Consider the following 24,232-nt stretch of genomic DNA (forward strand, 5'->3'; position numbering starts at 1 on the left):
ATAGATCTTTTGTCTAATAGTCAATTCTATCCAGCTCCCTAGATGAGTAATACTATAAGCCTTGGCAGCATGTCAAGCCTACCTTTCTTTGTTCTTCCAATACAAGTTGCTAGATGTGAACTGCTGCTTGATTATTATATAGTGAAAATTATTCTTTTTGGCTGTTTGATACCCTATTTTCCTTACAGCAGTGATGAAAAATCATATATGAGATAAAGGCAAAAGGGACAGAATATAAGAATAACTTTATTATTCACCACTATTTATCATTTCTAGTGCAGTAAAGCACTAATATAACAAAAACACAGACTCCAAATGCAACCAGAATACTTTCGGAGAAACATTTTGCCCACAATCTTGAAGCCAACAAAAGCATATTTTAATATTAGATGATATGATGGATGTACTGAACATGACAAAACATCAGGCTCTTCAATCCAAACCAACAGAAACTTGACAGATGAGAACTCTTAAAGTGGTGCTTAAAAGCAAAGCAATCTTTGTGTAGAAATACTGCAGCAGGTCTTAAGATTTAACTAAAGACCAAGAAAAAAGTCCTTGCATTTCCCTAGTGGCCTAGAGAGCAGGTTCAAAAAGCATAGGGCACAGCAGCAAAAAGTCTGATCACACAGGGATTTAAAACAGAAAAGGAGAATCACAAGTATTCCCTAATTGGAAGGCCAGACGGAACAAGGGTGAGTGTAGCTTTCTAAAATTCAGAAGTAAGAATGAGGAAGATGAGGCATTCACTGAAATGTCAAGATAAAATCGATACAGCATTTTCTGGGAAATCAATGCAGAGAGTGGAAGACATTCAGGATAACAGAGAAGCAAATGCTCTGGAGCAGATGAAAACACCAACAGTGGCACTGAAAACAGGTGTTGTTTTCATAATTAAAACTCAAGGGAAACCTGCCTAAAGGGAGCCATAATAATGAAATAGGGGGAAAATATACCCATAGAGAACAACACCTCATTAGGAGACATAAACTTCACATGCGAACAACGTTGAGTTAAATGATAAATTGTTTTTCTTAATGGTACTCTGGTGCGAGACAGGTTCAGAGGTTCTGCTTATTTTGCTGCAAGCTGATGATTAATGACTGCAAAGGTTTTCACACAAGTGTGAAAGACAGGACTGGAAAATGAAGATGCAAGTTGTGTCTCCAAAGGCGCATTTTGTAAAACCAGTGTCTGGACAGAAACAGGAAAGCCTTTGAGGGGTTAGAAAGCCCTTATAATAACAGGCTGTGGAATGACCCAATTTAGTTATTTTCTGTTTGGTTTCTAGTTAATACTGTTTTCCCCTGTAACCGATGCACACTAAAACCTCAAGAATAAGACCCTGAGGCAATTCTGAAATCATCTACAGTGTATTTTCTCAGCGATAAAAAACACCAGTGACTCCCTTCCCTCTGACTCAGCTTGGTGCTCAGGTACCATGGAGTCAAACATGGTGCAGACAAGCAAAGCGATGCCGGAAACCCTCAAGGAAATCTGAAATGTCTGGGTGATTCCACACTTGTGTTTTCATAACCTTATCCATATCATTCCTCAAATGAGGATGTTTAAAGATGGTGAGAAACTGCTTATGTCTAAGGGTGGTTTGTAGTGCTGAGGAAAACTAGTTTGCTTTGAATAAAACTCTTCTGCTATCAACAGAGTTTTCAGAGAAGTGTAGCATAGGGATTAGAGATAAACACCTGCAGCAGATCTGATGTTCTCCAGTTTCTATGTGCTTAGTAGGCACAGCTGGGATTCAGGAGCTATTACTACCTGCTGCATGACCTGGAGTACCAAATAGGCTAATAAACCCTCAATTCTGTAAACAAACAAAGCCACTATTCCAGCAAGTTCCTGGGTGGGAAAAAAATATACACCATAAAAAACATTGTAAATTGTTCAGAAATAAATAAACTTGGCTGTTGTCACTATAGTAACTTGGAATATTTAGTCAAACATGTCTGTTCAATGACAGAATGTTTAAAATAAGCAAAATTAAAGTCATACTTCTTAAAATAAAGGCTCTGTTTGAAGACTGGGTTCATCATCTGCAAGCAAGAAAATTTAGAAGTTATAAGAATTAATCAAGTTCTTATGTGTGTGTAACATAGGGCAAGTAATGAATAGCAGTGATTTTGTCTCCAAGTACATCACTGAAGAGATCAATACTTTATTGAGTTCAGATCTCTAGATGTTAAAAAAGGATGTCAGAAAACTGAAAAACATGTGGAAAGCTACTGTCAGCACTGAAAATCTTCTGCTGGAAAACTTAATGACCTCCAACCTTCATCCTTAGTCTCTAAGAATAAGCAGTGATAACCCTGAGTTTATACTTCACATGCATAGAATATTAAGAATCATAAGACTTCTGTCTCATAGAGAAAAGCTCATTTTACAGTGCCTGGATTTAAATTCAGGCAAATTGACATTAAAAAAGCCATTTATTTTTTGTATATTCAGTGTGATGAATAAGAAGAAAAATAACCTGCACAATTATATGATCTTTTACGGAACTTCGCCAAGACCTATATGAGGCATCATAACAATTGGATATTGCTATAAAATTTACATCTCCACTTTGTACAATTAAGCTGATGTAGATGTCTAGAAGAGATAAGGCCTTCCTGTGATCTCAAATTATCTCTATACCAAAGATCTTTTCTGAAGGTGGTGTATGGCAACATAATGTTTCTCTTGTGTATGGAATTACAGAGGTAAAGTATCTCAGTACACATTGCTCTGCCAGGTTTAACAAAATTCACTTTATTTTGGGGGCAGTGTGGCAAATATGAAACATGATTGAGCAATGCCCCATGAATTCAAGGGGGACACATGTAATCTTTTGCAATTAAAGTTGCACAGGGAATATGGGTAGGTGAAATAGTAATTATCAAATTGGAGCCTTGCCAGAAAAGCGGGACAACCTTGTTGTCTTTGTTTGGTATCTTAAACTTTTCTAATTCAAGAAGAAATCCTCAGGATGTCCCTCCAGAGGCCTTATGCACCATCCTCATTCTAGGGACAGCTTTGCAAATTTATACATTTAGGACTGCTGCCTTAAACACTACATCTCACAGCCAGAAAAGAACCTGAATTCAGCTATCCCCAGCAGTGCAGTAGCTATTGCCCAGCCAGAACTGAGGGCCCGTTTCCAGAAAGCAAGACCAGTAATGTACCTTACGAAAGTATCTTTTTAGTCTGAATCATTTTAGCCAACTAACCTGAAAAGCCAACAAAAACAATGTGTCTTACATAATGACTTCTGTGCAGCCCTGGTTAAAAGATCACTGTGAGCCTGGAGATCTTTGCTGGAAGTTTGGTCTGGAATTCTGTAATGGACAGCCGAGTCATTGGGTGCCAGCTTTTCTACACTGAGGTCTAGCCTTGACAGGAGGTGAAGGTTTATAGTCCCATCCTAGCCTGTGGCTGGAAGAGCTGTTGGTATAATCGGTTCTTTGCGTTGAGAGGAGCACAGATCCCAGGTTTTGTCTGTTCTGCAGGAGATCTCCTACCTGTAGGTGACAGCTAAAAGTGAACTTTTACCAACATTGCTCTTGTCCTTGGTTTTAGTTTGTTCTTTGGAAAAGGACAGTTGTGCTTTCTTGGGCATCTCAACACTGCCAATCAAGGCATTCCTGTGGGATTACTTTCCCCCCTTTTAGACATGCCAGCCCTGTGGGTCCTGAAAAACACACAGATGTGGCACCAATAGCAGAAATCTCTTCAGGCAAAATGTTTTGGACTGTTTCACATCTCTCTTTTGATATTATGGACATGTATTTTACCATAAAGGAAATGTCTGTATTTCGGTCCCTTCAGCTGCAGCTGTTTTAGTAAAAGCCCAGACAGGCCCTGGTTCAATCATTACCATGTGGTAAACTGTACTGTTAACTGCTGGAAGATTCCTGGACTCAGTTTGTTTTTGGCCCAGGCCAGCCAGCAACAACCGCATAGCCTCTGGTGATTTGCACATAAAGATCATGCCTAGTAGGAAATCCATGTGCAGTTACTGGTTGTGGAAGGTAAGAAAGTTGATCTGTGTAGATGTGAGCTCTTGTCTTGGATCAGGGAAAAGTTTATATATCAGGGAAAAGTACTTGTCTTATGGTAATAGAATTATAGTATAGCAATTAATTGTTATTAAATTACTAGCGTAATAAGAAAAGGTTAAACTTATTTTATTACTGTTATAGTCAGACCAAATGTCCCCATAGTTTGGAAGCATGGGTAGTGACCGGTGAAAGAGTCGTGAGAAAGACAGCAAGAACAGGGCTGGTACAGGCAGGTATTTCTCCTGTATATGCTTCAAATCCCATCAGCTGATGGCCTGGGGCATTCTTGGGCCAGTGGCTGTGCTGAGGTATTAAAAATCCTTCCTTGCTTCTGGGGTCAGAGCACTGCAGAGTCATTTAGTCTCTGGAAATTTGCTTGTCCGTGAAATAACATTTAATTGGCTGAATTAGCAGCCAAGTACTATGTGATAGCCAAGCAGTACTTTAGCTGTGGAGAAAGCAGAGAAGGGAGATACGCTGCAATCCACAGGAATGTGATGTGGTGAGGATACATTTCTCTTGAATGATCATGAATCAGCACTGGAGATTGTGTTATTGATGTGCACACAATAAAAAGCAACTTTTGTCTGAGGAAGCTTAAAATAAGTAACAGTAATAAGAAGAATAACACAAATGAGCAAATAATGTTCTTTTCCATTTTACAGGCAGGGATCAGAAGCACAGAGAGATTAAATTATTTTTCCCAGTCTGAACTAGAGTAGTGCGTCCTGACTGGGAATTTCTCTCCTCTGCTTTTGCTCTAAGATTACCCTTAATCATATTTGTAATATTCAAACTGCTTCAGATATTGACCACTGGTGCACAATAATTTCTAAGGACCCCAGCAAGTATAACCTGTTTCCTAATGTCTGACTGTGCAGAGTAACTGAAGGTATGTAGGAATGTATAGGAAGGATTTAAAAAATTATAGAATGAGGAGAGCTATTTTAAAGCATTTTAAAGCTTAGGAGAACAAGATATATTTGCAATTGCATACTAACAACAAAATGCAACTACAGCAAATCCCCTGAATCAGTCATCATATCCTTATTTTAACAGACCTGCCAAAACTCCTAATTAAGGTCTCCCTTAGGACTCTTGTTTTCTATCTCATTATCCTGATAAAGTGGACACCAACGAATCTCTTAATGAGGATTAAACTGTAGGCTTTAGTTGAATTTGCATGTCATATTAGCTATCGATGAGACTCTCCTGAAATATGCCACATATACTTTCCAGTTTCTAGATCAGATTTCAAAATACTGTATTAAAATATCTGGTAATAGACTTCCACTGATTTGCCTAGCAATTACCCCAAAATAGGAGATTAAAATTGTTTTGATAAATACAGCATTTTCACATCCACAGTCCAACAGTGTGTGTCATATTGCTATGTATCTGGCTTAAAAGGGACAGCTGCTCCAGGGATCTGGAAACACTCTCTTTAGTTTTTAACAGAAGGAAAAACTGAAACGGAAGCAGATGTTTGTGTCTGTCTCACGCATGAGATAAGGCCTTTGGAGACTTTTTTTTCCCAGCAGCAAGTGTTTAAAGTCTCATCTTCCTTAAAGGAATTTTGATTTCATGCCTGACCCAAGAAATATGCTTTGTGTAAATTCACATGACAGAGTTTCTTGCTGATGGTTTTAGTCAACACTGTGGTTGGGTCATAAGGTTGTTCTAAAACTTGGTTACTGCCCGTGCTTACCAGAGAGATGATTCACTGCCAGGAGGGAACTTGCTTTTCTGCACACCCTCCATTGCTTTGCTGTTAGCTGTAAGGTAGCACCACTAAAGTGTTCACACAAAGGCCAGAATCCTCTAGGTCCTATGAGAGGGAAAATTTGCTTGCTAGAAATTGGACAGAAAAAGTTTGCTCAGCATTCCTAAAATCTGTAAGTCCTGAATTAGTGTTTCAATTTATCCAGAGTGTTCAACAGACCTTAATTAGCAACCTCTAAATGAAATTTATGTCTGTCTTGCAGAGATCTTCTGTGAACTGGGAAGCTCATTTCTTTCTGAGGACTTCCTTGCTCTTCATCATACACAAAGATGAACACTGTCACTCCCACCATGCTTGCTCAGCTCTTATTTCTCGTCTTCCTGCATTAATGTATTAATTGACACCTGACAGCAGACTGCTGAGACAATCTAACCTTCTGAAGAGATGCCACATATTTCCCTCATATATAGTGGGAAATGCACACACACAAGAATGTATCTTTGTTAGTATGCAAATTTGGAGGCATTTTTGAGTTAATGTTTAATCTAGGACTCGATACTTTGGTTGAATACTGATGCCTAGGCTATCCAAACTCTTTTACACCTGTACTAGATTTTGTGTTTATAGAAACTCTGATAAAAAACATGAAAATTTTCAATTTTGTGATATCAGAGAACAATCTTGGAAATACTAAAAACACACCTCAGAGTTCAGAAACTAAGACAAAATAATCCCAGCAATTACTGTCAATTTACAGATCTTATTTACAATACTCTTGGGGATGCAGGCATGCATGTGGCCTGGCACACAGGTTTTTTAATGGTTGGGAGGTAAAAGTTAATTAATAAGTAATTTCGATCACTTCTACATATCATCTACGAAATCTGAGCTGTGAATCACATCTATGAATGCTCTTGTTACGGAGATAAGATCACTGTTCTTAGTTATGTTCAGATAGGAAATACAGCACAAACTGTAACCCCCAAAATAGCAGCGAGCCACGTGAAAGCAAATCACGGATGTCAGGAAAAGCCTGAGGAAATATACAGGAAGACTGCAGTCTTAGAGTCAGCATTTCCCAACTTTGGCATTGTTTTGGCATTGATGTCAAACAGAGCTCTTTTTTTTATTTTAAAAAGGTGCTTCTTTTCCCCATCCAACAGCAGCAGCTATGACCAGAAGTCTGCTCTCTATCTTTGTGTTGCCAAACCAGTTTTCACCTCACAGCAGGGCTCTCTGTCCAAAAAGGTTCTACCCTGCGCAAGAGTAGTGGGGGCTACAGATGATGCCCAGTTTTAATCATCTTCCAGGCAGCTCTTAGAGGCATTTTCAAAGCTGTGCTCGGTATCTTGTTTGAAAGTAAGGTTACAGACAACAGCTGGAGCTTAATGCTGTAACAAGCATTTTTTCCTGCCCATTTCATTGTAAGAGGGGTCACATTCATTCAGTACGGAATACACGTTGGGGATTATTAATTTTTTTTTTTAAGTAAAAATTAATACATTGGGAAATACCTGTTTACTGTTTGCAACAGTGAGGTGGATCAAATGAAACAATGGGTCAGAGACTGAAAAAAAATTACAGGAAGCTTCTCACCATATGCACAAACATGCAGTCATCCATGGATTTCCTTGTTTCCACTGCTGAAACTTTATATGAGTTCAAGTGTTGCCATGCAACTTTGCAGTTAAGTTGTTCATTGAATTAGATAGAGAGCCTGATTTCAGGTTTGGGAAATCCCTGAGCTGTAAGGTATTGTAGGCTAGAAGACATTTCTGAAGAAATACTGGTTTATGCTTTTCCATACACATTATTTTTTGGCTCCTACTGGAGACAGGATACGGGTTTGATCCAGTACTACGCTTTTCTGTTCTTAAATACCAAAATGTTTCATTTGGCATTGCAATGTAACACTTTGTCTTCCCAGTCCTAATCTCCCAAGTCATAGTTTTTTACACGAAATTAAAAAAAAAAAAACCACAATTTCTTTCTTTCTTTCTGGTTCAAGCTGAATTTTCTTCTGATTTTCTTTTTCAACATGAAAAATGTGTTATCTGCAGTCAAAGCTAAGATTTGCTTTACTTGGTTTTGTCAGTAAATCATTTGGACTTGAATTTACACAGGTTTGCATAATTACAGTCTGTTGTGTTTCTTAATTTGGGAATTCAGGATCGTGGAGGAACCCTACTGTTTACCAGGTTCAATGAAAAATCAATTTTAAATTCATTTCAATGAGTTCTGTTTCTTCCCTTCCCTGTGGATGAATGCACCTCCTATTATGTTGTTCACTGGTTAAACTGGTCAACCTAACTCCTGGATAACAGCTGAAATTAGCTTTCATAGATATAGCAGGGTCCCTGATTTCAGGTAAAAGCAGATTTTCCTGGTTTCCTTCAGAAACTAGGCAGAATTTAACATTGGTTAAAGATAAATGACCTCTCTGTACCCCACAGACCATACTTCTGCACAAGAGACGTCACAACTGACAGTCCTGAGATGTGTTTATTTGGGGACAGTGATAGAGAAATTATTGTAAGTGAAGTGCTTGACAGCTTGGAATTTGATTCTGCCCTTGGCATAATATAAACTGAACTTTCTAATAGGGTATTTTGCAAATCTTGTGTCTATATGAAAACATTCCCTGTGAATCTGCTATGAAAGTACAATATTCTGAAATCCAGACGTCAATAATTAAGCACTTCATTGCACTGATTAAGATTTGAATAACTTCTTATCTTGGCAAGACCTACTATGTGCGTGATATTCTAGCCCTTTCACTTTTGGCTATGGGCATAACAGTTTAACTCAGGTGTAATCCCTCTCCACAGGGAATCTCCAGAATCATCAGCCAAATTTCCACATGTCCCCAAGTGGCTGATGAGATTCATAACAGTGTCAAGATGCCCAAACTAAAAAAATAAACAAAAAAAAAAAAAAAAAACAAACCAAAAGCCATGGGATTTAAGCATTTCGGTGTTTAAAAAAAATTCTTAATCTTGCTCTAGTCAATCCACTGAGAGGTGTAGCATGCTTGTCTGTCACCTCTGCTTGACAGCTTCTGTGCAAATAGGGCCCAATTGTCAATGGTCACTGTCATTGTACCTGACATCTTCCTTCTGAACAGTTTTGCACTAGCAGGACTGAGGTATCTGAAGTTAATGTGCAATCAGCCTATTGATGTCAAGGAATTTTTAGTCACAGTACTTTAGTCAGTAAAGCATGCTTTTGAGTTACAGGATGACACTAAGAAATTGGATGAGCTTGTTCCCACCTTACATTGCAGGAAGTAATTCACAGCAGTACCTACTGCAGTTGGGTTTTGTTTGGTTACATTGCCATCACTTACGCACTATGTATGTCTAAACCTGAGCTAGACATTTTCGACTCTATTTAAATCCATCTTAGAAAGATCAGCACAGCCAAGGTGGATACTCTTTTGTAAAGAGGTTCGAGAGAGATGTGCTCCACAAGACCATATTTGTCCCCTTTTAAAGATTGTGTCAGAAATGGACTCCTTCAGTTAGCAGTGATGAATGCTGCCCTGCATATCTTTACTTGCTTTCTGCATTTACCTAATACTTAGATCTAAAAGTCAAAGATGGGCCAAGATCAGGGCCTCCTCTATATTATTTAATGACAAGAATCAATCCAATGTACCTGAATATTCCAGTTTCCCTTTGAACAAAGATTTTCAAGTGCTCACTGAAAAAAACCCACAATTTTATCCATTATTTACACAAATTAAGATTACAGTATAATGACAATGATAATGCCTATATGACAGACAGAACTGATATCAGATGCATATCATATATATAACAATAAATCACAGAGCACCAGATGTGTTTCCAAAGAAGTCACATTTTATTGGGGGATAGTCTCTGTGCAATTACATCTCTTACTTTTATAAGAAGAGAAAGCGCTTCACAAAATAATTAAAAGCAGCAGAGGCTGCTGTTTCCCCTCCTGCTGGTATCTAGTAAGCCATGGGTAGAGCCAGGAGCTCCCAGCCACCTGTTTACCAGTTTGACAAGGCACATGATACTTGCTAAAGAGACCAAGTTACTACTGCATACTTTAGTACTGGAGGAAAATCTGTCTCTGATAGTTTTGGACAACTTGTTATATCCCATTCCAAAATCTATCAAGCATACAATGACAGCTAGGACACAGAGGAATACTTCTCCAGTTCAAGAACAAGAAGGCCCACAAGGAAAATTTGCTCATTTGCTAAACCCTTTACATTTCGAGATACAGCTGCAGGACACTGAGCTTATTACTGTTAACTATCACAAGTACCAGGACTTTTTCTTCTACAAGTTATTGAGCCAGGCAGCTTTTATCTGAACAGTTCCCCTGTAACTTGGACACTGTCAATAGAGTAATCCTGAAATCTTGTATTGACAGATGGAGCTGCATTTGGACTCATCCAAATGCAAGTTGCCTAGAGGTTTCAGTAAAACAACTTTCACAAGAGATTTCAACCCAAAGAGCTAACCACTTGTGTTTGCTATCAGTGCACTGACACATCTTACCTTAGAGAAACAAGTAATGTAGTTTTGTGTGTGTGTTTATTAGGGTAAGAGGTAGCAGCAAAGATAGCCAATTCTAGAGAGATATCCATGCTGGTGTTGCAATTAAAAAGTTATATACTTTTCAATGAGAAAGCGTACACAAGGGAAGGTTGATTACCTTTTGCTCAAATTTTGCAGTAGAAGTAGAGATATGGTGATGTAGACTTTAGTACCAGATGCTTACATACTCTCAGAGGTTTTTGTAAACTCATATAACTTATGCTAAAACACTGCATCCTTATTTTAAGGTCATATAGGTAGATGAAGATTACTGTGATGATGCCTGAAATTAAATCTCATATGAAACTGTACAGGTAACCTAAGTGACTTCCACAATCATGCTGGGCAGGAATCATGCAAGAACACAGTCTGCAACCAGACCCTTTCAGCCATATCTCTACACCTGTCCTGCCAGAAATTTCCCTCCTGCAGTGTACCTGGAATCATGCAGAAAAGACAGCTATTTCACTTGGAAAAACTCAAATCAACACAGTTACAGTGAGCAAAACTTTTACCCTCCTCCCCAGGACTGTCTAGAATAGATGCTCTTACGCTGGTTTCTTTTGGGAATAAAATCCTGCCTCTATCCTGCAGGTATCCTTTCTCTCTTCATAGTAGCATAGTCACTGGGATCAAATTTAAAATGTTCAAAACCCCAAAGTCCTCAAAAGGTAGTGTGAGACTACACTTCGTACAAAAGCAAGTAAGCAAGCTTTGACTTATTTCAGACGTTGCATGTTTCTTTGCTCTCAGTAAAAGTCAGCTGTGCAGGAGAGGTGGCAGTGTGGCTAAAATACAGGGTTATAAAAATTCCAATTCTTTTTCTGGCTCTGCTGCAGAATTACAACCAGACTTGCCTTATCCCAGACTACCCACCTGTAATTTAGGTATCCATTCTGACTAGCTATGGCTCGCTAGGTGATGAGCAGAGAGAATAAAAAAACCTGAGAGGATATTTATTAGTATGCTTATTATTATACAAATTGATAAACACATGCTTATTAGTAATCACAGGTTTATTAATAAATGATGTTTTCTAATAAACACATTCTCACGTAGGTCAGATGTTATAACCTTTGAGTTTCCCCTATCTCTATTTACAGCAGAAGGTGTTTAGATGACCAATTTAGGCTTTATTCCTAGCCTTAGAGTGGACAGGTTTCAATGTGACTAATCACACCTTTCTAGAAGCATGCAGTGACTACAATATTAATTCCTGAGAGCACTTTATACACACTTTGACAGAGGTGAATCACCAGAAAGAGACACTGTATTTCTTGCAGCCTAACCACTCACCTAAAATATTAAAACCCTGCCAAACAAACTTGTTTTCACTTGTTTCTGTTGCTAAAACCCACAACTTCCCTGGCCCTGTGTGAACTGTACCACTGGAGCACTAGGTGGCAATGTTGTTACGAAGAAAGCTCCTACAAGCTCCATAAGCCCCCGGTGCTGTGTGCCGCCAGAGATCCCAGCGATGCTTCACAGGCAACGCAGACGCGCAGAGCTGCCGCCGCTTCTTTAGTTGTTGCATGGCGTCATTTTGATTGTCCCCCTGTACTGGGCACTGGTGAGGCCGCACCTCGAATCTGGTGTTCAGCTCTGGGCCCCCTGCTACAAGAAAGACATTGAGGTGCTGGAACATGTCCAGAGAAGGGCAGTGAAGCTGGTGAAGGGTCTGGAGCACAAGTCTGATGAGGCATGGCTGGGTGAACTGGGGTTGTTTAGCCTGGGGAAAGGAGGCTCAAGGGGGACCTTACTGATCTCTACAATCACCTGAAAGGAGGTTGTAGTGAGGTGGGGTTGGTCTTCCAAGTAGCAAGTGACAGGGCAATAGGAAATGGCCTTAAGTTGTGCCAGGGGAGGTTTAGATTGGATATTGGGGAAAATTTCTTCACAAGAAGGGTTGTCAAGCATCGGAACAAGCTGCCCAGGGATGTGGTTGAGTCACCATCCCTGGAGATATTTAAAAGATGTATAGATATGGTGCTTAGGGACATGGTTTAGTGTTGGACTTGGCAGTGCGAGGTTAACATTTGGACTCAATCTTGGAGGTCTTTTCCAACCTAAATGACTCTATAATTCTATGGTTTTGGTTGCCCAGGCTTGCTCTGAGTGAAAAGCTATTGGTTGGTTTGTTCTCATTTTCAGTAAAAAAGCAAACAAAAATGATGACCTGACATTTAGCACAAATTTGGGTTTTTCCCATGAAATCTCCAGTGATCTGGGGCATATTGAATAAGACACACAGGAATGAGCTGACAGTCCAGCCAGGGTGGGGTTCAGTCATCTGACATGCAGAGGTAAGGACTGAAGACTGATCTTAATAAAATGGGTGGGTTCATTAAAAGAAAATGGTTCTTTTAGGAAAAAAAAAGAACCAATGCAAGTGTGCTACAGCTAGCAGTTCAATCTGTCTTTATTCAGCTCCAGACAACTAATCAGTATTATCAGGTCATGATCCTGAAAGGCCTTTGCACACTCTATAATACACTTCAACACATATCACTTACTGTTATGCTAAACTGTGTGAATTACATCAACAACAACAGGATAAGGAACAGTTATGTCCTGAGTTTATTCCATTATTACAGGAACCTCAGGTTTTAATTTTTTTTTTTTTTTAAGAAAACACTACACGCTGTTGATAGCCTCTTTTGTGGCCAAAAGCAAAAATGTTCACAGTGCAGGAAAACCCTTCCCACATCCCAGGAAAGAGGAGTGGGCTGCAGTATCTCACAGGGCTTCTTCCAGCTCCACATTTCTATCTTAGAAGAGCTGAATCCCACAGTAGGTATTGAACTAAGCTATGGTGTGAGGACCTGGAACTACACTGGAGTCACTAAATGGTCAGCATAGTCCCTTATGTGGCTTCTTAGTGATGCACAGTAATTGTCTGCTGTGGTGCTCAGGAGCATCCAAAGATGTGTCAGTGTTAGAGACAAAGGTCTAAAGACCCCACCTACCTTTTTGCTCTATCTGGTGCCTTTGCTGCTGATTGTGAGCAATATTATGTCAGAGTTACTTATTCTATCAGCTTTAGTTATCAACAAAGTGGATTGGGTTTACTCCATATCTTACATGGAGGTCATCTGCCAGGTCAGTTTCTAGAAGAGATTCTCACAGTATGCGTTTCCTCAGAGTATTAATTATACTGCAAAACCACAGCAATATTGCAAAAGAGTGAGGTACAGTTTTATCTCACTGGAAGAACAAGAGGAAATTACAGGTCTTGCAGTAAGAAGACATTAGAATTACTGTCTGGACTTGTTTGGGTGGGGAGGAAAAGATTAATCTTCATTATTTTCATCCTAAAATGACTTTTAAGTCTTATGCCATTTATATGTGTGTCCAAGTAAAAATATAATAAAATTAATGGATGTATATCCATGGACTTCAAGGAATTTCGCATGACTATGTGTACCCAAATGTGTGAGTTTGCTTCATGCACTTATACTTGAAATGCAGCATACAGACTTTAAGTGTTTTCAGTGGGAAAAAAAAAAGTAAGTAAGGCTGCTGCTCCAAAAGGCAAATACATATTCCTTTGGAAATCTCTCATTTATACATGCATTTTTAAATGAAAATTATATTAGATTTTTTTCCATAAAGATGGAAATTTACCTACTTTGGTTTTAATTGTTTTTCTTTTTGAAATGGCTCATAGGTCCTGATTTCACAAATTATATAAACTTGTCAAGATGTGGGCTGCCCCAAAAGGTCTCCAGCTTTTTTTGTCTTTTCTGATCCCTTTTTCTTCCCCTTTCCAGTACTTGCACTCTTCTGCAGTGAGCTAGAGCAGGGACAGGACTGTTTGCATATAGTTTCCTTTTGGCTCGGATAAATCCATGTTCTGGTGACCAGGAAAGATAGTGTGATTGGAGATGGGGAGCAGAGAAACATGCATTTATTTGGGCTTTAGCAGGCAGTAACCCACTTTCTTTATGCTGCAAAATTCTCTTTGCTGGATTGAATTCTTAATCTTTCAGTGTTCTTAAAAAAAAAAAAAAAAGAAAGAAAAAAGAAAAAGAAATTCCAAAGAATTCCAAAAAGTAGTCACTAGACCTAAAGAATTTTGTGGGTTTGGATTTTGTTTGTTTGTTTCCTTGATGTGCCATTACAGGGTGGAGAGGGAGAAAAGGAAAGGTTTTATTAATACCATGAAAAGAGCAGATTCTTTTTCTCACCCAGAGCCATCCATTTGGAATGGAATAAAAAGAAATGGATGAAATGAGGGATTTTTGCTGGGTTTTAGCCATGTGATCATACACAGACTTTGACAGCACAGCGAAGTTGTGCTGTTATCTGAGGAAAAATCAGAAGCAGCTAAAAGATGGAAAGTTTGAAGAAGTGAAAAGATGTGCATTTCTGGCCTTATTCATGTCTCATTAGCTTCTGGCACAGTAAATTGCCTAGACCAGCAAAAACACTTGTTCTTTCTCTTTTTTAATGCAAATCTGGGGAACAAGTTGTAATGTCAGTGAAAAAAAAAAAAAAAAGTGATACCCAAAGAATAGACAGGACTAAACATTTTCAGAAACATCAGATATGGCAAATAAGAGTATGTGTCCACCATCCCCTTTTCCAAACAGGTTTATCTCATCTCCCCATAATTCCCTTTTAAGACAACTTACTGACAAGCTTTCAGAAGCATATTCTTTCCATTAGATTCTCCATATTTCTCTGCTCAGTCAATATATTAGAAATGAAGAAGTCCCCCTTCTCAGGGCAGGGATGTGAGAAAGGCTACAAAGGAATTAATTCAACACATCCTGAAATCAGTCGAGTTTGGATGATCCCTTTTTCTTGAAATGTGCCCTAGTGTGAACTTCCAAAGGTTGTTGGATGCTGAAATATGTGCTTGAAAAATTCAAGACTTTTTGAAGCCTCCTTATACTTCCAGGCACCAGAATGTTTCTGATCTGGTCCCAAGGATCAAGGTGAAGTGAAAGCCAAATAAATACCCCAGCAACCTCCAAAACTTCCTTATTATTTCTAAAATGCATGACTAGCAAACTTCCAGATGAAGAAAGTATGGAAAACCCTCTCTCCTTACTTGTGGACTGGCTCATGAGACACTGTGACCCAAGAGATGCTTTTTAAAGCCCACCAGGCTCAGAGGGCTTCATTTTTATAGCCCATTTGTGATTCCTATGTGATTTACCTCTTCATTCTTAACTGAATTCCCTAGGAAGAATCTCAATGGAGAAATTTAAGGTTGAAAACCGGCACATGAGCCCAGTCAGAAATCCTGGGGCTGGCTAAGTTGAGCAGAACATTAGACTGGGTGGAATAATCCTGAAAAATGCCAGCCCCTCTGGAAAGTCTTTTACTGGAATGTGAGAATATTTTATTTTTCTCTTGACTTTTTAAAAAAGGACTCACACACACACACACACACCTGTGAATCATCTTCCCATTAATAATTTTCTTCCCAAAATACTTAATGAAATGCTTTGGTAGGCAGTGGTGTCTACTAAAAGCCATGACCAGAAAAATGTTTTCATTTATTAAAACTGCCTTTAGGAATCTCTCTATCATGATTGCAATGCAGATGCTTAAAAATGAATATTGGAGTTGAAAAACCCCAAACCCTCTTTCTTTTCTCTTTAATGACATTTTGGGTTTTTTTTGTTGAAATGCTGCTTCATGAAAGCTTTTAAATGCGTTTGTGTCTGAACTGGAACGGTGACATGGGGACCTTCAGGTTGTACCCAGAGCTGTCTGGTGGGAAGGAACATGTAGGGAACTAAACTTTGGTGCTCTGCTATGTGATATGGTGCCTAAATTAAACATGTGTAGGAAGGAGAAAATGAAGGGTGGTCTAAATACGGCTCTTTGCAATGAAAGATAACCCACCCCCTGGCCCTTACAATCACAGAAGAAATTAGATGAGGAAGAGGAAAACCAGCAATGCAGATTAAGGTGCTTACAATTATCCCATGGAAATTGCATGCTAAAAGTTGTTGAGTTGTCCTTAAATGTCTTCAGTTGAAGTGTGGGAATGAAAACAGGTCTTTTCATGGTTACCCCACTAAGCACTTTTTTCTTACATGCCTGCCCTGAAACCTGTTTCAGTGTCAGCTTGCACCTGAAGTAGCCAATTATGTTAGTGCTGTTTGGGTGCCAATACCCCCAGACTGGAAGTGTTTCATACCTCTACACAAGCTGCATAATGAATGTGGGGCAAAGGAGCTGTCAGTGCTCAGGCATCCAGGGCAAACTTATTTCAAGCAAGCAGATGAAATTAACTATCTGGATCATTAATTTACAGTTTCAATATGGAGTGCCATTTATTGTAATTCCATTCTCAGACAGGTAAAGGGATACGTGACTATGAAAGTCACCATTCTTGCTGCCTATTTCATCAAAGACAGTACTTTCAGGCTGACTTTGGCCTCCATTAAGCCCACTGTTTTTGTTGTAACTGCTAGGGTAAAATTTGGCTGTAAGAAAGATGTTAATTCTGGCACAGTAACTCAGGAAGCTTTTGTGCCACAGCATAGCATAAAAGAGTAATTAGATTAAGAAAAAATAAGTAACTCTGTTTTAATGGTGATGTGCAGTCTTTCAGAGAAGCAGCTACACACACCATGACTTTTCCCAGACTCATTAATGCAAAAACCTTAGCCTTTCTGCCCCTTTCAAAACCATAAATTCTGCTAGCAGTACATGCCAAGTTGATTTAAAGTGGTTGCTCAATGAAAAGGAAGTATTGACTCCAAATTTCACTGCTTTGGAATGTTCTGAAGCAAACTGTAATCTGCTTTCATGGACAAAATGAGACTTTTCACCCTTCTGATTTGGATTGTGAAGTTTTTTATTACTGGTATTATAGGATAATCACCCTTTGGTTTGCTGTTTGGTCTGGTTGAGTGTTTTCCTCTATTTATTTAAAGGAATAACTGCTTGCTTCAAACAGAACTTGCTTGACATCCTTTAGAGTTTCCGTCCCACCTGTGCATCAGTTTAACTCATATTTAATTCAGTAATGGGGCTTATCCAGTCCTGAACAAGGAATAGGAGACTAAGCCGTTCATTCTTTGGGTACTCAAGGTTCCCACTGAAGCATTGAATGCTGGACACAGCCCTCTACAGCAAACATATGTCAATACACAGATGGTCACAACAGCAGCATTTTCCCACAGACATTCACTTGATATTTTTAAGCAAATCCTCTTCCATTTGTCCTCAGACCTGTTGTTCACCCAAGTATTCCAGTCAATTTAACCTGCAGGCAGAAATTTTTCCCTGAGGAAGACACACAGATACAACAGCAAAAGGAATAATAATAAAAATAATTAAAAAAAAGAAAAAATAAACCAGAAAGAAAATTAGTGGGCCAGATGGATAGATGGGCTGATAGCTTGATATGCAGAAATAGTTTGCTTGGAGCAAATTCAGGAGGATGTTCAGAAAACACAGATTATAGCTTGTAAATGGGAAGAGTTCAAAGTGGGAACCTAGTATTCTAAGACAGGATTGTGTAGGCTGGAAAACAAATGTGTGTGTGATACATTAAGGGTTTGTTTTTAAAAATAAAAATAAAAAAACACCGAAAAAACCATCCCTTATCCCTCTTTAAATTAAGGATTTTAGCTGGAATGTAAATATAGATAAGATTGAATAACAGGAACATCAATAGAAGGATGAAAAACCCTCTGCAGGTATCTGCCTCCACAGACCATAGAAAAAAATACAGATGACTAACTGGGATGAAGAATTATCTTTTACAAGACCCAAGTAAAACACTACCAAATCAACTAGTTGAGGACAGCTTCATCAGTCTTGGGATTCTGCAATTCACTGCAGGGTGCAGAGCCCTCTTTTGAAAGAAAATCACTTGTGTTACTGGAGTCTCATGGCACTGTGAAGGAAAGCACAGGGGCAGAGATGAGAGACAATTTGAAGGAGGCTAACTCTCCTTCAAATGGTTTCAAGGGGGTCTTTTGGCCTGAAGAAACAAAAATACAAAGGCATGATTGTGTTGTATAGAAACACAATGAGCACTTCATTCATTAAACATCATAGTTGAGCACTTCAGTAACACCTGGCTGTGGCTGAGCCTCTGCCATGATAAATACTGCTGCAGTAATATGTAGAGAACTTAAACAGAGTAGGACATGATTCATTCATGCAACTTCACTGAGTTCCAGTACACAGACCAGTCCAATGGTCCTGTTTCACATACTGTTCTGTAGATTTATATACACACACCAGAGAGTAACAGCATAGTCAAAGACTATCGCCTGAAAGATTTCAACATCTAAATAATTGTATTCCTTCTCTGTCACACTTAGGAGGTTCATAGAAACTGTTAGACCTCTTTGTCTGACTCAGTTTTATTGGGCCTAAATCAGAATTGGCAGAAAGATATGGGTGGAAGATGTATAAGGGCTTCTTTAACTATATCTTTTGATAGCTTATTCCATTGGTGAATATATTCAGCAATAGATTATAGAAACAGAATCATAAAAGAGTTAGGGTTGGAAAGGACCATAAGATCACCTAGTTCCAACCCCCCTGCCATGGGCAGGGACACCTCACACTAAACTATGCCACCCAAGGCTCTGTCCAACCAGGCCCTGAACACTGCCAGGGATGGAACATTCACAGCTTCCTTGGGCAACCCATTCCAGTGTCTCACCACCCTTACAGTAAAGAATTTCCTCCTTATATCCAGTCTAAACTTCCCCTGTTTAAGTTTTAACCCGTTACCCCTTGTCCTGTCACTACAGTCCCTAATGAAGAGTCCCTCCCCAGCATCCCTATAGGCCCCTTCCAGATACTGGAAGGCTGCCATGAGGTCCTCACGCAGCCTTCTCTTCTCCAGGCTCAACAGCCCCAACTTTCTCAGCGTGTCTTCATTCGGGAGGTGCTCCAGTCCCCTGATCATCCTCGTGGCCCTCGTCTGGACTTGTTCCAACAGTTCCATGTCCTTTTTATGTTGAGGACACCAGAACTGCACACAATACTCCAGGTGAGGTCTCACAAGAGCAGAGTAGAGGGGCAGGATCACCTCCTTTGACCTGCTGGTCACGCTCCTTTTGATGCAGTCCAGGATACAGTTGGCCTTCTGGGCTGCAAGCACACACTGAAGCCAGTTCATGTTCACTTTTTCATCAACCAACACCCCCAACTCCTTCTCCACAGGATTGCTCTGAATCTCTTCTCTGCCCAACCTGTAGCTGTGCCTGGGATTGCTCCAACCCAGGTGTAGGACCTTACACTTGGCATGGTTAAACTTCATAAGGTTGGCATCAGCCCACCTCACAAGCGTGTCAAGGTCCCTCTGGATGGCATCCCTTCCCTCCAGCGTATCAACCGAACCACACAGCTTGGTATCATCGGCAAACTTGCTGAGGGCGCACTCAATCCCACTGTCCATGTCACCGACAAAGACGTTAAACAAGACCTGTCCCAACACTGATCCCTGAGGGACACCACTCATTACTGGTCTCCAGCCGGACATCAAGCCATTGACCACAACTCTTTGCGTGCAGCCATCCAGCCAGTTCTTTATCCACCGAGTGGTCCATCCATCAAATTGATGTCTCTCCAATTAGACAAGGATGTGGTGTGGGACAGTGTCAAACACTTTGCACAAGTCCAGGTAGATGACATCAACTGCTCTACCCCTGTCCATCAACTCTGTAGCCCCATCATAGAAGGCCACCAAATTGGTCAGGCAGGATTTCCCCTTAGTGAGGCCATGCTGGCTGTCACCCAGCACCTTGTTGTTTTTCATGTGCCTTAGCATGCCTTCCAGGAGAATGTGCTCCAAGATTTTGCCAGGCACAGAGGTAAGACTGACTGGTCTGTAATTCCCTCGGTCATCCATTTTCCACTTCTTGAAAATGGGGGTTATATTTTTCTGTTTCCAGTCATCTGGAACTTCACCTGACTGCCACGATTTTTCAAATATGATGGACAGTGGTTTAGCAACTTCATTCGCCAGCTCCTTCAGGACCCACAGGTGGATTTCATCATGTCCCATGGACTTGTGTACATTCAGCTTCTTAAGATGGTCTCGAACCAGATTCTCTCCTACAGGGGGCACAAGGTCTTCATTCTCACAGTCCCTGCATCTGCCTTCCAAGACTTGGGTGGTGTGGTCAGAGTACTTGACAGTGAAGACCAAGGCAAAGAAGTCATTAAGAACCTCAGCCTTCTCCAAATCCAGGGTAGCCACTTCTCCCGATAGCTTCCAGAGGGGGCCTACATTGTCCCTAGACTTTGATTCTCTACGTTCCTACAGAATATCTTCCTGTTATCCTTAACATCCCTAGCTAAGTTTAATTCTAACTGGGCCTTAGCTTTCCTAACCTGGTCCCTAGCTTCCCAGACAACACCCCTGTATTCTTCCCAGGCCGCCTGTCCTTGCTTCCACCTTTTATAAGCCTCTTTTTTCGTTCGAATTTTCCTCAGCAGCTCTTTATCCATTTAAGGAGGTCTCCTGGCCCTCCTGCTGCACTTCCTTCTAGTTGGGTTGCAACACTCCTGAGCTTGCAGTCGGTCATCCTTGAATATCAACCAACAGTCTTGGGCCCCCCTGTCCTCTAGGGCTATATCCCATGGAACCTTACTAAGCAGGTTCCTGAAGAGGCCAAAGTCTGCTCTCCTGAAGTCCAGAGCAGTGAGCTTGATGCACACTCTTCTCACTGTCCTGAGGATCTTGAATTTGACCATCTCATGATCGCTGCCTCCAAGGCTGCCCTGGAGCTTCACATTTCCAACAAGCCCTTCCCTGTTGGTGAGCACAAGGTCAAGCATGGCACCTCTCCTTGTCGGCTCCTCTATTACCTGCAGAAGGAAGTTGTCTTCCACATAATCGAGGAACCTCTTGGATTGCTTGTGCCAGGCTGAACCGTTGCTCCAACAGATATCAGGGTGGTTGAAGTCTCCCACGAAAACAAGGGCCTGTGAGTGTGAGGCTTTTCCTATCTGTCTGTAGAGTGCTTCATCCACAGATTCCTCTTGGTCAGGGCGTCTGTAACAGATCCCCACAGTAATGTCTCCCATCGTTGTTCTCCCTTTAACCCTGACCCACAAACTTTCTGTTGACTGCTCACCTGTCCCCAGACAGAGTTCCATACTCTCCAGCCTATCCCTAACATAAAGGGCAACTCCCCCTCTCCGTCTGCCAGCCTGTCTTTTCTGAAGAGCCTGTAACCTTCCATTCCAACACTCCAGTCATAGGAGCCATCCCACCATGTTTCTGTGATGCCTATTATATCATACCCCCACAGACATGCACACAACTCTAATTCCTCTTGTTTGTTCCCCATGCTACAGGCATTTGTACAGAGGCATCTGAGCTGAGCTCCAAATGAAGACAGCTCATTGAATTGAGCCAGATTGATTGAAATCAACAATCAAAATTCAAAGGCTTAAAATAATGAATCTCTTCCCAATACTCTATCAAATCCCTGTTACTAAGTTCTGAGCAGTTTGCTGAGATTTCCCATTTCAAGGCCCTGCTGATTCTCCTTCTCCTTTATTTAGATTTCTGCCAGCCTTTTGTGACCATCTTCTCAGTCATTCACTCCATGTCCTCTTCATTTTCTCCTGCCTTTCCACAGGACCCCACACATTTGCACCGTGCTTTGCTCTCCCTTTTATGTCTCTTCTTTTATCCACATCTCCTCCTCAGACATGCTAATATCTGATCTAATATAGGCTCATCACGCCTTGCTGCTGCTTCAGATTTGGCTCCTGCAGGCAGTGGAAATGCTATCCATGGTGCCAATCAGCATTGCCCTGTTGCCTTCAATACAGCTACCTCCAATTTACACCAGCAGAGGATCCAAACTTCTGCTGCCAAAAGTACTAATGATTTTGCAGAAATATGGGTCTCTCTCTCCCTCTCTTTCTCTTTTTTTTTCTCCCAGCATGAAAGATCTAATTACAAATTGCTGAAGGCTTGCTACAAATAAAACAAAATTAAAAAAAAGAAAAGATAGATACCCTTTTGACTCTGCAATGTCTAATTTACTGAAAGGAATTGGATCTATATTTTCACCTGAATAAATATTTCTTCTCATGAATACTGAGAACAAGTATTCAGTGAAATATCTCCATGGAGAGTTTTTAAGCTTATTTTCACAGCTGTGAGCTTGTTCAGGCTGATATTACTGGATATTACTACTATGAATGATAGCAACTTTAGCATGGTATAATGTTAACAGAACCATCCAGCCTGGCTTTCTGCTCTCTGGAAATACCAATTATCTTGTGTCCTAATAGTTTCAATACAGTGGTTGGGAAGTGTGCCATATTTTTAGTTGTTATGATCATATTGGGGATGACAACACAGCAAAGGCTAAAGGCGACATTCATCCTGTTAGGCTAAACAGTGTGAGTGCCTTTACTCCTGGAGCCAGCTGCAGAAGGGACTATTTCTGATTTCTTCTTGGAGCCCCTGTCAAGGTGTGCCTGAGAAAGCCACCTGGGTAATGAGAAAGGGGTCTCTGTTTTGTGACACTTGATGGACCCAAATAACTTGCAGCCAAAGGAGACAAAGGGACTATCTGGCATGGGGGAAATACTTACATTTGATAATGTTGATTGTTGAAGTAAGGCACTGAAGGAGACCAGTTTGGGATTTCGGGTCCCAGTCCCCTCGACAGTTTAACTTCAGGAATGTAATTTTCTGGACATAGACATCAGAAATTTGTTCAAGGTATGGAAGCTTTATAGAAGACAGAGTGAGGACTGGAGACAGTGCTGCCTGGCCCCCACCTCACTGCCATGAAGAAGACCACTTCCCTCTACCTCAAGCACCATGGTTACTACAGTCAGTGGCAGTGGCAATGTGTTCTCCCATGTCCTGGGTTCAGCAGTAGCAGTTATTTTCCTCCTTCTTAGTAGCTAGTGCAGTGCTGTGTTTTGATATTTTGGCATGGGAACAGTGCTGATAACGCCAATGTTTTTAATTGCTGATCAAACGTTTGGTCTGGCCAAGGACTTTGTGAGCCTCATGCTCTGCCAGGGAGGAGGGGAGGCCAGGAGGAAGCAGACACAAGACACCTGACCCAAACTAGCCAAAGAGGTATTCCATACCACAGCACGTCATGGCCAGGATGTAACGGAGAGTTACCCGGAAGGGCTAGGACTGCAGAGTTGGACGAGATATTGGTCGGCGCTCGGCTGGGGGGAGTGGGGCGAGTTGTTGGTCGGCTGGTGCTGAGGTGTTGTATTCTTTCCTCTTGTTATTTCCTTTATCATTATTATTATTGGTGGTAGCAGTAGTGATTTGTGTTATACCTTAGTTACTGTTCTTATCTCAACCTGTGGGAGTTGCATTCTTTTCGATTATCCTCTCCATCCCTCTGGGCACAGGGGGAGGGCAGGAAGAGGGGGGAGTGAGTGAACAAGCTTTTGTGGTTGGGTTTAAACCACGACATCCCAGAAGTATAAAATCAGCTTGAATTGTTGCCATAGCATAGTATTTTCAATCACTTGAGCCCTGGGCAACAGGCAGCTCTGTGGGGACAAGGACAGATTGATGTCAGGCTGGGATGGCAGCTCACAGGTCAGGGTCCAGGTCTGAACCAACAGTGTCCATGGACATGTCCACAAAGGGCTGTGGTATGATGGGGATATAGCTCATGTGGGATCCCACCACAAAAGCCCCATGTCTGTGGGCCTTATTTTCCTCCAAAGACGTCTATTTTCCTAAATATAAAGGTAGAAAAGACTAATTATCTTTCCTTCTGGCAAACTTACCTTCTAGGCATTTAAACTTAAGACATGAACCCAATCTTTAGCCTCAAATGCCAGTAATTCTGATAAGAATAGCAATATGAAGAGTGACATTAAAGATGAGACTGCATGGGCCTAACTCCTGATTTTATTGAGGGAAAACTCAGGCACAGAGG

This window comes from Lathamus discolor, chromosome 5 (assembly GCF_037157495.1).
Source record: "Lathamus discolor isolate bLatDis1 chromosome 5, bLatDis1.hap1, whole genome shotgun sequence".
Classification (NCBI taxonomy): domain Eukaryota; kingdom Metazoa; phylum Chordata; class Aves; order Psittaciformes; family Psittacidae; genus Lathamus; species Lathamus discolor.